The sequence below is a fragment of the Ascaphus truei genome, chromosome 19 (genome assembly GCF_040206685.1).
Source record: "Ascaphus truei isolate aAscTru1 chromosome 19, aAscTru1.hap1, whole genome shotgun sequence".
NCBI lineage: Eukaryota > Metazoa > Chordata > Amphibia > Anura > Ascaphidae > Ascaphus > Ascaphus truei.
The window spans coordinates 32,126,447-32,144,116 of NC_134501.1; the positions used below are offsets into that span (position 1 = coordinate 32,126,447).

General features: G+C 45.7%; 1 protein-coding gene across 6 annotated transcripts in view; it reads left to right on the plus strand.

Annotated features, from left to right (window-relative positions):
• Positions 1-14,381: 14,381 nt before the first annotated feature.
• The window catches only part of LOC142470139 (anoctamin-10-like), an 80,223-nt gene continuing 76,934 nt past the window's right edge, over positions 14,382-17,670 (plus strand). For 3 of the 6 annotated variants that reach the window (XR_012789180.1, XM_075577093.1, XM_075577097.1), the window contains exon 1: positions 14,659-14,793. The gene's annotated coding sequence lies outside the window, so the exon portion shown is untranslated. Of the gene's footprint in view, positions 14,475-14,658; positions 14,794-17,670 lie in introns of those variants that run through there. The other 3 variants (XM_075577094.1, XM_075577096.1, XM_075577095.1) reach the window with 3 other exon arrangements.

The window sequence follows — 17,670 nt, forward strand, 5'->3', positions numbered from 1 at the left end:
ACTGCCACACGTGACCTCTACTACGTGCGAAACATTCATTATCCCTTAGTGCGCCTGTCTGTCATTTGGTTCATGCTAAAAATAAACTAAAAGCGAAGCCACCCCCATCCTCCTGGGTAGCATAACCACTCTTCCCCCCGTCCCTCTAGACTAATGTCCAATATCTCCATTAGCCAAATGTGGATTTTAACAATCCATCTGCGGATAACAATTTTAAGAATCAAATCCATGGATTCAGCAATCCGCGGATCGCGGATTTGATTCTTAAAATCTATCATCGGATTGCAGAATCCATGGATGGATTGTCGGTGTTCGAAAAAATAAATAAATCCGCAAAACGCAAATCGCCATTTTTGAGACTTATCCTGTGCACATTCGCTGACCAAAGGAATCGGACAATCTGCGGCGAATCCAAATCAGCCAAAAAAAAAACTCGCCCTCTCTAGAGCTGAGGCATGATATAGTTTATCACCCTTTGTGGAGTAATTACATTTATTACCTCTTATTTTTAAGTATGTCATGGGCGTCGACTGTGACGAAAAAGGCAGCAGGACAGGACGGTTAAAGTAAAGGTTAATCTCTGTCCTGCTGTCCCTTTCACCTGGGTCAGTGTCCGTGACCCAAGGATTATTGTAAAGCACCGGGGTTGCCTGTAAATGTATTTTCATAAACCAATGAGAAAGTAGTGGTACTGTGTGCTGCCTTAACACATGTGGCGTTGCAGTATCACCTTTCTCCCTGAGAGCCATGCACTACTGCAGGACAATTGATATCCCTGGGCTGAGGGGAGGGGGGATGCCCATGAAAGGGCTTGTAGGCTTCCATTCCTGGCTAGTTTTTCAAGACTTGGAGGGGCAGAAGAAAAGGGCAGAGTCCAGGGAAGGTTCTGACCAAAGGACTTCCCCTGATTTTGTATGTATGTAAATGGAGTCATTTGCTTGACCGCCACATCTGCGCCATTCAATCTGCCTTCATAAAGCTTGGATCAACTCATCTGGTAATGACGACCGCTGACGCTACTCTGGTCGATCCTTATTTCCCACTGGATTTGACGTCACGATAGGCAAACGAAAAGATCTGCAGCAGCGTCCCCCCTCTCCTGTGATTGACCCGTTTGTACTTTGCGCCATGCTGTGATTGGCCGAACTCCATTTCTCCGTACATTTGAACGGCAGGGGGAAATCTCGAAAGGTGAGGCCGCTCCAGAGTTTCAGGCAGTTGGATGTCGCTCGTAAGTAGTTTGGTGAGCAGAGACACACCTGAGATACCTGGGAGATATACGACAGTGGATTTTCCCAGCATCTGATTTAGTTCAATGCCAGAACTGCTGCCCTGATTAGTAGATAGAGGTCCTATTGGGTCTGATACCAGTATCCCATCAAATATTTTAGGAGGTGTGACTCATTTAAATATACTTTGCATAGTCATTAGCATATCTCCCAAGGTACCTCAGGTGTGTTCTTCTTCCAGTGCAGGCATTTCTCCCTAATTTAGTTGAAATATAAATAAGGCAGAGAGAACCACCTCATAGAAGAGATGGTATCAAAAAAATCGCTAGGGTACTAGGAAGATAGGGAATCCCAGTCAATTCCCAAATAAATCTATCATAAATCAAAATCTACTAGATGCACGGAACAATCAATGTGCCTAACTCAACACTACAGTGCTACAGGTACAGTATGAATAGTATAAAAAATACTCTGGAAGGCACCACCATGTCATGGGAGCCCAGGACTAAAACACCAGGGATCAACTCACCAGACAGAACTACAGAGTTAATAAAAGTGAATTTATTGGGAAAAGATAACCACAACATAAAACATACACCCCAACTGAGGAACACCCTGCAGGCCTAGGTGCAGGGACCACCGTGAGGAGATTTTCCCTGTTCTTCTCCCACACAGTGTCTTACAGGAACTGAACTGGACTTAAGGCCTGGAACCGGCACTGGAACTGGAAACTGGCACTAACAGTCATGCCTGGACATAGACCAAGACTTAGACTAAAACAGAGGCCTCCCTCCCCAACTTTTATACCCCATGGCACAACATAGATACATAAAGGGAGGGTTAAGGCCAGGTGCCTTCAATATGACCCAGTCCCCTGATTGGTGGGTTAAAATAGAACATGCAAAGTGTTACATAAAAAGAGTAACATGGAAAAGGTCACAGGCAACTTGCAACATTTCCAACTGCACACAGAATTAACCCCTTGTCCCTGAAGTGCTGGAACCAGGCTAGGCAGCACAGATGTATATATAATACAGATGCATTATTGACAGGTATGGGTAATGGTGGGCGTAACATTAATTAAAAGCAGCCAAATCTATCCCTACCATTACAACCACCATACGGGAAAACAGAGCAATATATCAATGTAATGAGGGAAAAGACTAGGCACTAAGAAAAGCCGCAAAAGTCAATCAGAATAAGGGGGGCAACACCGATGTTTCAGGGTACTAACCCTTTCTTCCGGCACATTCCTACGCATACACAAAGCAGTACTTCCCTCATTAAGATAAAATGTCTTCCTGACTCTCCAGTGTAATCATGCAATCATAGATGAAGAAACTTGAAATCGAGAGAAGCACACCGGGGATCTCTGTATGAATCCCCTTTGGTGAATATAACCAGCCCCTGGACATGGTGTGTGTGACAGTAGTGATGTGAAGTCACCTTAAAGGGAAGGAAGCCAGCCAATCAGGTAGCATATGTTTCCCTCCCTTAAAGATAATGTCACATCACCAAAAAAAATAGGTAGCCATCACATCACAAATGGATTGGCGGATGTATCATTTGTCAGTCAAATGTGATGTCACAGGCCTTATATAAGGTCTGTCACGTCTCATTTGACCCCAAGAAGACAGCAGATCAACATCTACTGGACCTATTAAAGAGAAGAAAGAAGAAAAGATGGAAGATCTACTTACTGGGGACTCCTCTGCAAGCAATTGAGGATCATGGACTTCTGCGCATCATGTTGTACTTCAAGATGAGGATCATTGCTTCATGGGTCAAGAGCTGGTGGCGCAGTTGGATGAGGAGGATGAATCTTCATCACAGTAAAAAGGTAAGAAATACATTGATTGTATTTTAATTAATTGTGTATTTTCTTTTTTAGGATGACTGCCAATGTGTTTATATATACTCCCATTGAGGGTATAGATAACCACATTGACAATCAATGCATTTTTTCACAAATGTTTGTTTTTATTTAATTGTAATGTATTTAATTTTTTTAATTTGCCCATTCATTGCCAATGTGGTTATGTGTCCCCCCGTTAATGGCATGGATAATCACAGTGACAATCAATGGGTTAATTGTCTACTGTGTATTCTAATATATTGTAATGTCAATATAATTTTATTTTGTATTTGTCACGTATGGCACACCTGTGAGCATGTGACCTGTATATGGGACAAGGGTTATACACAGCTTGCAAGCTGTCCCACTTTTCACCTTCGCTAATGTCCCTCAAAAAAACAGTATCACCCCTCCATCCGTCCCCATATACCATCTGTCATGAACAGCATACAAGTGCATGTGACTTAGATATGCAATCAGGGTTAATACACACGGCTACTCTAGCCAAATCACCTTTCTCCTCCACAAGGTACTTTCAATGAGTTAATATTAACCCCTTACTCAATTGCAATCATATCTATATGCTGCCACCACCCAAGAATTCTGCAAAAATATGTAAATTAAAATATCTGCCAGAGTCTCAGGTCACTGTTTATAATAGAAAAAACTATGCACTTAGCACACAACAATCTGTTGTGAAAAATGTATCTGAAAATGTAAATACTCTCTCCAGAGAGTGCAACAGTTCATTCAGAGCTCCAAAGCATCACATAAAGTGCTTCCACTGCAGCTCATTTGCATGTCATTTCCCAGAATCCCTTGCTGCAGTGGAAGCACTGTATGCTAGGTGATAATGGTGAAAAGCAGGGTTGCAGACCTGTCCACGACATGTGAAGTGAATGTGCTCTCAAGTAATATTTTTATATGCTACACGGTGGTGGGTTTTTAGTCACCTCGTCACCCACCATAACATACATACTGCTGCGGCCAAGTTTATTCGAGCATTTGCCCGTTCTTGGCCGCAGCAGTATCCTGGCGCGCGCTGCAGGGTGACGGGCGCGCGCCGAAGCAGCGGAAGAGCGCCCTCCGATCGGGGCGCTCTCCCTACCGCTGCCGGGTCCGCCGGGTCCCCCGGAAGCCCCTGCCGCCGTCCCGCGATCGCGGGACACCAGGGCTCCCTCGGGGAGCCCTGGACGCGCGTGCAGGGGGCGCTGGCACCCGATGATGCGTGACCGCGCATCACCGCACGCTGAGGGAGTGCGGCTTGCAAGCCGGGACATTTCCCGGCTTGCGGAATGAGCCGCACTCGGATAAACTGTGTCGGCAGTGTACATATATACATACATACATATATACATACATACATACATACATACATATATACACAGTTATTCCGATTACAGAAAAAAATTATTACAAGAACATACAGTTACAAAAAATGCAAAACAGTTTCTTAAAATAACAGGATAAAACATAAAACAGAAATCCCTATACATTACGTTACCATATGTCATACTGTAAGTTTTCCTCCAGAGAGGTCACTGGAATAGGAAAGATGAATAATCACGTTTGGTCCAACACAAACCTCTGTGGAAATGTGATTATCATAATCCCGTGCCAAGTCTGACCCCTGCTGTAAATCAGCTGCAAGATTGACGGTTTTACGATAAAAGAAAACTTCTACCAAACGACGTTTATGTTTTTACCTCAATATAAACTTTCTTTCTCTAATACTGAGACACCCGTGAGTCAAATCAATGGATTCAGGCGATTATGGCGGACGCAACAGGACTAATCACAACCATTTTGTTCCTAAATTTGAGTGACACATGGATATGTCCTTGGCACCTCTTATCCATGCAATGGACCCAATTAGGTCCTCTTTAAAGACCAGCACAGACTTAGGAAAGTCTTGCCTGTCATAAACCCATTATATTGTATTTTTAAACAAACAGTTGCTACATTAACCTCTGAAGCATCAGATTGATTAAAATACATAATATCTCATGATATTATCATTATAGTATTTATCATTTTTTCAACACAAATGGGCAAAAGCGCTATTAGCAATATTTGGCAACTAGTGCTTTTGCCCATTTGTGTGTGGTGGTGGGGGTAGATGGGTTGGGGGTAGTTGCCCCGGGGACAGTGGTTAGATCCCCCGTTTGGGTAGCGGGGGGTGGTTAACACCTTAATTACCATAGCAGATTACTGGCCAGTAGTTAGTTTTTTTATTTTATTGTTGCTGCCACTGAGGATGAGGAGGACTAGGTGGTCTAAGATCAGGACGGCCTTCATCCTAGCAGGGGTAAGTACAACTTTTATTGACTATAGTGGTAATAATCACTAAGGTAATGAAGGGGTTAACTACGTACTCCCGCAATCCTCTCCGTAGGCCCAACTACCCACCCTGGGGCAACTACAAGTTTCAGCCACCCCCTCTACCATAAAGAAACCGGGCATGCTATTTAACCCCTTCATTACCTTAGCGATTAGGCACCAAGGTAATAATGCTGCCTGGTAAATGTATTTTTATAACATAGGATTAAAGTAGTGGGTCTCCGGAGCTGGTATTAATGTGGGTCAGCTCCGGAGACACCCGGCTTCAATCCAATGTAGTAATACATTTTTCTTCTTCATATGCACATCATGATTTAAATCTCGCCATCCTTCAGGTAGTGAGATGGGACTCTGCAAGTTGCAGCGGTGATGTGCATATCGGAGCTACCGGCATAGCAGTTCATTTTTAAAAATGCGAGTTTGGGCATTTTTTGAGCTCCCGCTCGGTTTCTCTAAGCGAGAGCATGACCGATCGGTAAAAAGCCGCTTTCAAGTGAGTTTGGCATGTTATCAGAGCTCTCTGAATAGCTACACATGCAAACTCACTTGAAAAGTGCTCTTACCTGTCAATAAGTCCATTATCAAAGTTTACTGAATAGTCCCCTAAGTCTAACTACCTCTGTATGCATGTCCGATTCCTAAACCATGTACTGCTACAAGAACAATTACATACTTTTGTTAGACAATGATAGTAGCAATAGTGTGATGATCCGCCATCCTGGCGGCTGGAGACCGTCTCCTCATCTGAAAACACCTGCCGCCACGGACACCCACGTTGCTCAGTCTCGCGGTCCCATTACACGCGCGAATCTTGCGTGGCCTGCCTGCCCACGTAGCCCTGTAACGCTCTGCCTCCGCCCCCCGGCTCTGGCACGCGGCGAGTGCGCTCATCCAGCCTCCCCTCTGACTCACGCCCGAGTCTCCGCCCCCGTCCTGGTGACGGACAGGACCGGCGTGGGAGTGACTTGCACTGCTGTCTCAACCCTCTGACCTCAGTGACGCTCGCGGGTCGGCGCGTGCTCGGTCCCGCCCTCATTCCTGATCAGGCTGCATCATAGGGCACACCTGTGTGCACCAGCAGCCTATAGGATTCGGTTTCCTGGTTCCGCCCTGGCTCCCTGTGACAGAGTGAAGTCAACTCCTATCAGTTACGCCTGGGAGACATATGTCTGAGTGCTTCATTCAGCACTCATAAGGGTTAACTCAGGTGGAAGTTAGGAAATCAGAACTCTTTAGCTGACACCTGAGAGACAGCAAGGTAGATAAAGGATCACGGCTGGACAGTTGATCGCTGGGTAACGACTCTGGCTCCACTCCTTATAGGGGAAGCTCAGGCAGCCTACCAGGCTCTTCCAGCGGACGAGGCCATGGACTATCAGAAACTAAAGGCTGCTATTCTGGATCGCCTAGGCCTCATGCCAGAGACCCACCGACAGCGGTTCCGGACAGTCAAATATACAAACCGAGACAGACCCCGGGTCATAGCCCACCGCTTAGTAGACTTATGTGCCAGGTGGATACAACCGGAAAAACATGACAAGGCAGAGATCCTTGAACAGTTTGTGCTCGAGTAGTTCATACAGATACTGCCCCCCTCCTCCCGCTCCTGGGTAAAAAGACACGCTGCATTTTCCCTGGATACAGCGGTCCGCTTGGTGGAAAACTTCCTGGGTGACGACACCCAACAGGATAGCTGGGAACGGCCGGTGCAAACACCAGTTGCTTCCGGTGATACTAGAGGCAGGAGAGCAGACAATCGAGGGGTCTACAACCCGCCAGCTCGGGAGATCCAGTCAACCCGATCGGAAGACCCTTTCCCATCTCGGAGGGTTCCTGGTACAAACTCCCGCAGAGACGCCCATCCTGGGTCCCAGGCCACTGGATCACTCAAGGGAGGCCGCCACCCACAGTATTCCCCGAGAACCTGGACTCCTGTCACCCACCCGGTGGAGAGGATAACCCCACCAACCAGAAGGGAGGACCCCATCCAACAGCGGCAGTGGAGAGGTCCAAACACCGAGCCCCATCGAGAGCTTGTGCGGACGACCGAGTTTGCGGACTCAGGAGATGAGGAAATGGACTGTTCATATGGCAGAACCATTGCCACAGCTTGTCTCCGAGGGGACCACAATCCGTGGTTAGTCCCAGCATCTCTGGAGGGGACAAAAGTAAACGCCATGCTGGACTCGGGCTCTGGAAAAACCCTGATCCTAGAGGGCCTAATTCCAAGCAATAGACTATCTTATGACTCTCCTTGGAATATCGAGTGTATCCATGGGGATACAAAGAGATACCCGATGGCGAACGTTACACTGCGTATCCAGGATCAAGAGGCTAGCCTACTAGTGGAAGTTGCTCCCTGGCTACCTGCTCCTGTTCTACTTGGCCGAGACTGGCCCTACCTCGAAACATTGTTGGCCCCTACTCCTACGGAGCCTACTTCTCTGGTACCGGAGAAGCCCGGAGACTTGTTCCCTTTTTCCCCAGAGATTTTCCCCCGTAGACACCATGTCCCAAAGACACGTAAACAGAGACGTGCGGAAAAAGAGGACTGGTTAATAAAGGCTGGGACTTTTGGTAACATTAGTCAGCCCAAAGGACTGCAGGTCATGGCCGGGGATGACCAGGGTGGGGAACAGATAGATACGGGATTGTTGCCAGACCTGGATCTTCCTGACTTCCGTCAGAGGCAGAGGGAGGACCCAGCTCTGGCTAGACAATATGAGAAGGTGGTACGGGTCAACAACAAGATAATAGATGAACAAGGTGTAAAAGTGTTTCCACATTTTGAACTGTTGAATGACATACTATATCGTGTGAATAAGGTTACACAAACAGGGGAGGTCATTCGACAGATGCTAGACCCTAAAGGATTGATTAAAACAGTGTTTACCCTAGCCCATACTCTCCAATGGGGTGGTCATTTGGGCAGAGATAAGACCACGGACCGCATCTCGTCCCGGTTTTACTGGCCAGGCATACATGGTGACATCATGAAACTATGTGAGACATGTCCTGAATGCCAGTTAACTAGCCAAAAAGGACAGAAGCCGGCTCCTTTGGTTCCTCTGCCCTTGGTAGCCGTCCCATTTGAGAGAATTGGGGTAGATCTGGTCGGACCTTTAGAACCCTCTGCGAAGGGACATAAATTTATACTCGTTGTTGTTGATTATGTCACCAGGTATCCTGAGGCCTTCCCTCTGAGATCAGCCACTGCTAAACGGGTTGCTCACAGGCTGTTAGAACTGTTTTCTAGGGTAGGACTTCCACAAGTAATGTTAACTGACCAGGGAACAAATTTCATGGCAAAGTTAATGCAGGATGTCCTGAAGTTATTGGAGGTAAAATCCGTCCAGACCTCGGTCAACCATCCTCAGACTGATGGATTGGTAGAGAGGTTTAACCGTACTTTAAAAACTATGCTTAGGAAGTTTGTGGACACTGAAAAGCGAGCTTGGGATGAACTTCTCCCTTTCCTGTTGTTTGCGGTACGAGAAGTTCCCCAATCATCCACAGGCTTCTCCCCGTTTGAGCTCCTATATGGACGCCAACCTCGGGATATTCTCGACCTACTGAAGGAATCCTGGGAGGAGGAGCCCTCCCCCTCCAAGAATACCCTTCAGTATGTCATAGACCTTAGAAACCGCCTAGACATGATAGGTCGGTTTGCGAAGGAAAACCTCAAATCTGCTCAAGAACGTCAAGAGAGGCAGTACAACCAAAATGCTCGCTTGAGGGTCTTCCAACCTGGGGACCAAGTGATGCTACTACTACCGACATCCGAGAGTAAACTCCTTGCGAAGTGGCAGGGTCCTTTCCAAGTTCTCCGCCGCACCGGGGAGGTGAACTATGAGATCTCTCAACCAGGGTCCAGGAAGGGTAAACAAATCTACCACGTGAACCTCCTGAAACCCTGGAAAAATATGAGATCGCTGTTCATTCACCCTCGGGAAGGAGAGACGGATTTGGGTCCAAAGCTTCCAAAGGGTAGTACGAACACTGACCATCAGGTTCCCATGGGAGAGCAGTTAACAACGGAACAAAGGTCAGACCTACTTGATGTATGTGACCAGTTCCCAGATGTTTTTTCTGAGCTGCCAGGGCAGACTGATTTAGTGTCCCATAGGATTTAGACAGAACCTGGCGTAAAAGTACGGTCCCGTCCCTATAGATTGCCAGAGGGCCGAAAAGACCTGGTAGAGAGGGAGATAATAGACATGTTGGAATTGGGCGTGATCGAGGAGTCCCACAGCGAATGGTGTAGCCCTATCGTGTTGTCCCTAAACCAGATGGGAAGGTGAGGTTTTGCGTGGATCTGCGAAAGGTAAATGTTGTATTCAGATTTGATGCATATCCAATGCCTAGGGTGGATGAATTGCTTGATTCGCTTGGTAAAGCAGAGTATATCTCCACCCTAGATCTCACGAAAGGATATTTGCAGATACCTCTAGCGGAAGAATCCAAATGCAAAACTGCCTTCGCCACCCCTCTCGGTTTATACCAATTCGTCACTATGCCATTTGGGTTACATGGGGCTCCAGCCACGTTCCAAAGGTTAATGGACAAGGTACTACGACCCCATAGGGCATATACCGCGGCCTACTTGGATGACATTGTCATCTATAGCAGACACTGGCAGTCTCATATAAAAAGGTTAAGGGCAGTCCTAACGTCCTTAAGAGAAGCAGGGCTCACTGCAAATCCAAAAAAATGTGCCCTGGGTAAATCCACTACAAAGTACTTGGGCTATGCCGTTGGGGGAGGGATAGTAAGGCCACTAGCTAGCAAGGTGGCCGCCATAAAGGATGTCCCCACCCCACAGACAAAGACACAGGTCCGCTCCCTTTTGGGGTTGGCAGGGTATTACCGGCGGTTTATCCCCAATTTTTCAGAAATATCTGCACCCCTAACAGATCTGACAAAAAAGAGTGCCCCGACCCAAGTTAAATGGTCTTGGGAGTGCCAAGACGCCTTTGACATGCTAAAAAAGTGCCTGTCAGAGGGCCCCGCTCTTCGGAGCCCAGATTTTAAAGAGCCCTTCATCATCCAGACGGATGCCTCAGAGGTAGGACTGGGAGCAGTGCTGTCTCAGCAATTTGATGGTGTTGAACACCCCATACTGTTCATCAGCCGGAAGCTGTTCCCAAGGGAAGTGAGGTATTCCGTTATTGAGAAGGAGTGCCTCGCTGTAAAATGGGCAATTGAGGCCTTGAGACATTATGTCGCCGGAGTACACTTCACCCTGGTTACTGACCATGCGCCCTTGAAGTGGTTAAACACCATGAAGGACACAAATCCAAGGTTGACCAGGTGGTATATTGCCCTCCAACCCTTCTCTTTTGATATTCAGCATAGACCTGGAAAGGACCATGGAAATGCTAATTGTTTGTCAAGGGAAGGAGTGGAGGGTCGGACTTCAGCCGTGTGGGACACTAGCCACACACAAACAGGGGAGGTATGTGACAGAGTGAAGTCAACTCCTATCAGTTACGCCTGGGAGACATATGTCTGAGTGCTTCATCCAGCACTCATAAGGGTTAACTCAGGTGGAAGTTAGGAAATCAGAACTCTTTAGCTGACACCTGAGAGCCAGCAAGGTAGATAAAGGATCATGTGACTGGCAGTAGCTGCCAGAGAGAGAGAGAGAGAAGCACACTGCTGCGTGAGCCCTTAGCCAGAGGGATTTCACCAAAGACTACTTCAACTAAAGTAAGGATTATTCATTTGTTTACTGACTGCTTAAAGTACCCTTATGGTTTGGTTCTGGTTTAGCCAGCCAGCCTGCTAGATAGGTCTGCTGTGTTATTAGTCAGTTTTTCTCCCAAAGTGGAGCAGGATTTATTTTGTTAAAGGGACAGTGTACCCGCATGTTATGTTACTGTGGAGAAATAAAGCCACTGAACGTTTTTATTTATCCTGAAACTATACGTGTGGACTGTTCCCTGACCTCAGCTACAGGCCGTCCTGCCACACTCCCCATTGGAGGATCTCCCTTTATATACCCTCTTGCTCCAGACACTCATTGCTGAGCATAGTCTTGTGTGACGCTGTGCCTTGCTACATTCAGTTCCTGTATCTCCTGCCTTGCCTTGTCTGTTGATCCTGCCACTGCCTGATCCTGCTACGTACCTTCGACTCCGCACCTCTCTAGTCCTGATCCGGATATCGACCTACCTTCCACCAGTCTCCAATTCTGAACCTGGCTACGCACCCCGATGATCCGCTACTCTCAAATCCTGAACCTGGCTACGCACCCCGATGATCCGCTACTCTCCAATCCTGAACCTGGCTACGCACCCCGACGATCCGCTACTCTCCAATCCAGATCCGGCAAGTACCCTCTACTACTCTCACGTTTATACTCCTGACCTGGCTTGCACGACCAATCTACATTCTAGGCGCGCCCGCGTGGCCGTGGGTTTGCGTTACTCAATTCCCTACCTCAGCACCGCGGTCGCGCTTCATTTGTGGTGAGCTACGCGTTACAAATAGATAGTACTAACCTGAGAATACTAAGTCAGAACTGTTTTGAGTGTGTCAGTATATGACATATGTGTGAATCAATGCATTGTCCTGTAGTCTATAGTCCATAGTCTAGTAGAATTATGTGACTGTCTGGCTCTGAATGAGTTGAGTAATTAAGTACAGTAACATTAACAATAATTAATTAACACAACCGGTCAGAGAGGCTGACTGTCTGAGATAAACTAAAAGTAGCTAAACTTTGCAGTTGCATAATTAGCCACAGTTTCAGACTGAATTACCAGTTGCCCCAGAGTCTATCAGTGTAATTGCATGTCTGCTTTCAGCTGCTTGTTGTGTGTAGTTCATCTGCCACCGCCCATGCATCTACCACCATCACCATCTTCCTCATCATCATAATCTTATTGCCAAAACCAAGATTTGCCAACATGGCATCATATTAGTTATATTTTACAGCTCTGTCTTCTGCTGTTCATAAAGCGAGCAAGAAAAATGAAATATAACCCTGAAGACGATAACTGGTCGGGCTTAAAAGGACATACTGAAATATCCTGTAGCTAAGACCAAGGCCGCGCTTATAATGCCGACGACGTCGCCCGAAAACAAATGCATTGTCGCCGCCACGTGCGCTTATAGTATGTGCGACGGCGACAAAGCGACGGGGAGACGCGATTTTTGGTAGCCGTAATTATTTGATTTTTCAGGGGCTGTCGCCTCAGGTGACAGCCCCTGAACCAATCAGGAGCCTGGTCGCCCGCGACGCCACCACAAAGCGAAATACAACTTTTGCTTGCGGCGCCGGGTGACGTCACGCATCGCGTCTCTGGCACTATAGGCGCAGCCTAATACACCATAGTTCATTTTTAGAAAGGTGGAATATTATTTTACTAATAACAGAGAAGTTGAAATCAGCGACAGCCCACATATATACTGGAACGAAAAGTTAACTATCTGGAGCCCTCTATGCAGGCTATGGTTTAATTAAACTGCTGGCAACCTTGCAAATGACAGTTTCTGGAAGGTACTGCCATAAAACACTTGAGAAGCTGGTATCCATCAAACTGACCTATCATTACTGCCTGTTGATTCCAGCAGGGATGAGTTTATATTAGGTACTGACAACAATGCTGACCGTGATGATGATAACAACCAAGGAGAAAAAGAACCCCTCTACGAGAGCACTCTGTACGAAAGTAATATATGACTAAAGAGACACTTAGGTTCATAGGCTCTGGGTGAATACCTCAGACACAGTATGATTGGTGTATAGTTATTGTATTAAAATATAAACTTTATTCAGAGCTATGCTTCAATCTAAATAAAATAAAGGTTTAATGAGGAAACAAACAGATTGCCCTCTCCATGTGAGGACACAAGCCTTGATGACATTAGCAAATTAAAGCAATGTACCCTTACTCTGCGGGTAAGTACAACTATTCTCTAATACTCAGTGAGTGATGATTATAACCGTTCATGAATGAATTGAGCCGTGACTTATATACTTATGGCTGGTGAATTAGAGCCAACCGAATAGGGATCTGGTTACCTATTCATACTAGTCTTCAGATCCAGCAGGACGGTGTGTGCAGGTACACAGTTCTTTTTCGCCTTGGTCGCATTCATTGTCACCCCAGATTGTAGCACCGTATACCAAGTCTGGTACTGAGCAGTAGCGAGGATTACTTTTCCCTATATACACCCTTTCAAGAAACGACTAAGTGAGCATAAATGTAAGATTAGCAAAACATAATGTGAGCCATCTGAAATTTCAGATAATGAATTCAGTGGATCCCCATAAACGAGGGGGCAATAGGGAAGAAAGAGAGAAAGTAGATGGATTTTTCTCCTTGATACTATTTATCCAAGGGGGTGAATGGATCTTTGGATTTTAGGTGTTATTTTCTAAAACAATTGTGTCCAAGAGATTGTTGCGGTTTATAATTTGTCCACTTTGATATTTCATTAATTTTCATAGTGTTAGGTAGCATTACGTTGTTATATTTTTACTTCTATGTAGCAGTTGCTCCTATTGTTATATTTCCTTTTTACAGTACAGTTCCCATTGATATTCCATATATTTAGTGATGTCTGTTCCCTGGTTTGTTTATGTAACATGGTAAGTCCCTTCTACCTGTCACGTCAGTCCTAAACAGTCTGGGCAGTGACAGGTTAATCTATGGGCTTTGACCCCCCTCTCTTGCTCCTCTTATGAGTGACAGAAGTGAGGTGGTGATTCATGGCCTGTGTGCAGCCTATAGGAGTGCCCAATTTAATCAGTCCTGCTCTGGAAGAGATAAGTAGGGCTATGAGTCTCTCCCATCAGGGATGAGCGGGCCCACCTCCAGTCCTTAGGGGCTGGGGGAACATCTGATCTAACAGAAGAGACCCTTTATTATCTGGGGTTATGCACCATCTAGATGTCTGGAGTCATCTAAGACCTGCACCGCTGTAATGCCATCTATACAGTGAATGCCCTAATAAAGCCCGTTCTAGTTTTACACCTGCCTGGATCTGAGTCAGTAGCAGGGTGTATGAGAGATGTGCTTCAGCTCTCCTGACCCTCGCAGGTATGCACACCAATAACCTTTGTAGCCAGCAGTACATCTCACAGAGGGTGGGGAAAATAGTGCTACATTTACATTTGGTTCTCTGTAGCGAGATATAATTTGAGCGCAGTATGACCTGTGATCTGTAGATGGCGATAGAGCTATATGTATTCCATACAGATCTCAGAGATGTTTTTTGGTTACCAAGACAGTGTGTGTATCTCAGACTGTTTTCTCTGATCACTTCCGGGTTAGAGGAGACTAACACTGACTGCATTCCATCTGATCACTTCCTGGTTCCAATTTGCAGTTGGAGGGATTAGAAATGAGATATTATAAGGTATTGGGAATTTGTTTTTACACAGTTGTTTCTTTTGTCACAACCTTCATGCTGATACAATTATGCACTGTTCACTTTCTATACTTTGCTATGTATTCTTATGGTATATATGCTGGTGTTTTACAATTAATTGGCATCCCCTGTTGTGGGAGTTGTTGGTGCCAAAATACACTATTTAAATGTGCTTGTGTGTTACTATTTACCTCAGGGGAGCGCAAACCTTTTGGAGCTGCGCCCCCCTGCCAGCTCCCCCTCTTCGCTTGTGTGCGGCGTGAAATGGCACTGTGGGTCACGTGACCCCGTTTCCATGGAGACGGTCGTGCGACATCACCCCGCATGACGCCGCGTTGCCATGGCGACGCGTCACAGCGTCTAAATTAAGGTACGTTTTATTGTTGCAGAGGCCTCGCGATCCCCCAGCATTTAATTTAAATGTCTCGGGAAAGAGCGCGGGGCCTCTGCAAGCGCCCGCGCGCCCCCCCGCCAAAAAAAACCCCATAACCCCATCACCCCCCACTTTGCGCACCGCTGATTTACCTGATGAAAGGTCCTTATGGGACCTAAAACATTGTCTTTCCACTGTTCTCGGCTGTTACAATAAATGGAGAATTGCATTGTGAATCTGTGAGTAGAGATGTACGTTGTACCTCTGTCCTAGAGGAGACCTGCACTTTCAGGAATTTGTCTATGTTGGGTTGGCTGCACAAGCCCGATTCTCCTCGTCTGAAACTGTTTCCCTGCACTTTGGAACTGAGTTTAGATCGACCCGTACCTGGGATCTAGATCATGGATCAGTAAGAATAGTGGGGTCCAGTTTCAGGGCAGGATGCAGCAGCTGAGTAGAGGTTACAAAACCGAGGCAGAATGGCCTTGGTCACAAGGCAGGCAAGGGTCTGAGGCAAGCAAAACAGCAACAAAAGGTGCATACTATGCATGGAGAACCTTGCACAGGCAAGCAGAGAGGGGAATGGAAGCCTTGTACATGGAGATGACAGGTGTGAGCCGTCCAGCTCAAACAGAGGCTGACTTCCTGCCTTGGCGGCCATGTTGGTAGAGGCAGCGAATTTAGCGGGCATCCATGTTGGAGATCCTTACAAGAGCAAAGATCTCAGGGTCACAAAGTGAACAGCACCCTTTATGCACTCAGTTTCCAACATCATGTAACAGGCTTAATTTAAAGCTGCAGTCCAAACTGTCGTTTTAAAATATTTTTATTTCATTCAATGTGCATCAATACAATCTGCACACTGAGAAGCGATTAGCTAAGCTGCTGATCGATCCATTCTCCTGTAATTGATATCTGAAATTGGCTGGGGGTTCACTAAATGCATCTTGGGTAATCTTCTGCTGCACTGAGAGCCAAAGTTCTGTGAGGAAGATCATGTGACCAGGTAACCACTAGATTCAATTGGTTCACTGCTAAAGAGGGCAGGACTCAAAAAAGTGATGCTGGTTCAGAAGGGAACGGTGATGTGACTTTGTAAATGGTTGCTATAGGAACAAAAATGCTTGTTACATTAGTATACATTAAAAATGTCTTTAAATTGTTAAAAAAAATGCTACAAGTATTTTCTAATAGTACAGAACTGATTTATTTAAAACAAAAAAACACATAGGATATTACTTTAACTGCTGCTTTAAATGGTCTTTCTAAATAGTCTCCTCCTCCTTCTAACTACTACCCTTGTCCTGTCTGACTTGGAAACAACACCTTTCATGTACTTTATATCCAATATACAGTAACAAACCACCACTATTATAATCAATGTCAGTTGCCAACATGCCAGTTTCATTGTTCTATATTTTATTTTGTAACCATTTTGTGAGACCCAAACATTGCCAGCCACAGATGTAACATCGCCCATGTTGGTACGGTGCTTCACTTGTGCTATGTATGCCCTGCGACTATTTCATTTCTAATACCAGGAAGGGCCCAATGACATACTCCTTTTATTTAAATGTTGTCATTGTGTATAGGCTTACTATGACCAGATTTCTATTTTTGTCATGCCCAGCATAGATTTTCATTCTGCTGCAAAACTTTTTAGCATTTTGTCAGTCTGACATTGCTGCATCAAGAGCAAGTTGTTAGGGCCACAAAGTAAAAATATATTTTTTAAAAATTATCAAGGGGAAATAGCATCCTTCATGCTCTCTGTATCCTAACATACTGTAACATACAGTACCTAATTTTAATGATCTTTTAAAATACTATAATTGACTCCTCCTAACTAGTAATCCTGTCCATTCTGCCTTGGAAACAGCATCTTTCATGCACTCCGTCTCCAACATATGAGACGTACCTAAAGATGGACATGAAGACATTGGACAATAACAGTTTTGCTTCTGGACCTCCAATGGTTCCCCTCTCTACCTTCCAAATGTTGTGGGAGCGGTGCACTGCACCCATGTAGCATGTAGTGACTCCGCAGGGCGATGTACAGTACACAAACCGGAGACTCTTCCAGTCCATAAATGTCCAGCTCCTACTAAATATCCAAGCAAACACATAATGTACAGTATGATAGCAAAACAGATACAAAAGGATGCATAGAAAAAAGCTAAGCTATCATTATCATATTTTAAGACTAGCTACAGTGCTAATGACTCTGTGGTGCCATACTCTAAATAGGCTTCTAATTACAGGAATAGCAATGGCGCAGTGCGGACAATTTAACACCACCTTTATATTTGAGATTACCTCTACACTTTTAAAAGGCACCATGTTAACAAACTCATTTTACACATATATTTACAAAGACTGATTCTGTAATGCAGGGGTAGCCAACTCCAGTCCTCAAGAGCCATCAACCGTTCAGGTTTTCCGAATATCCCTGCTTCAGCACAGGAGGTGCAGTCGAAGGCTGAGCCTGAAAA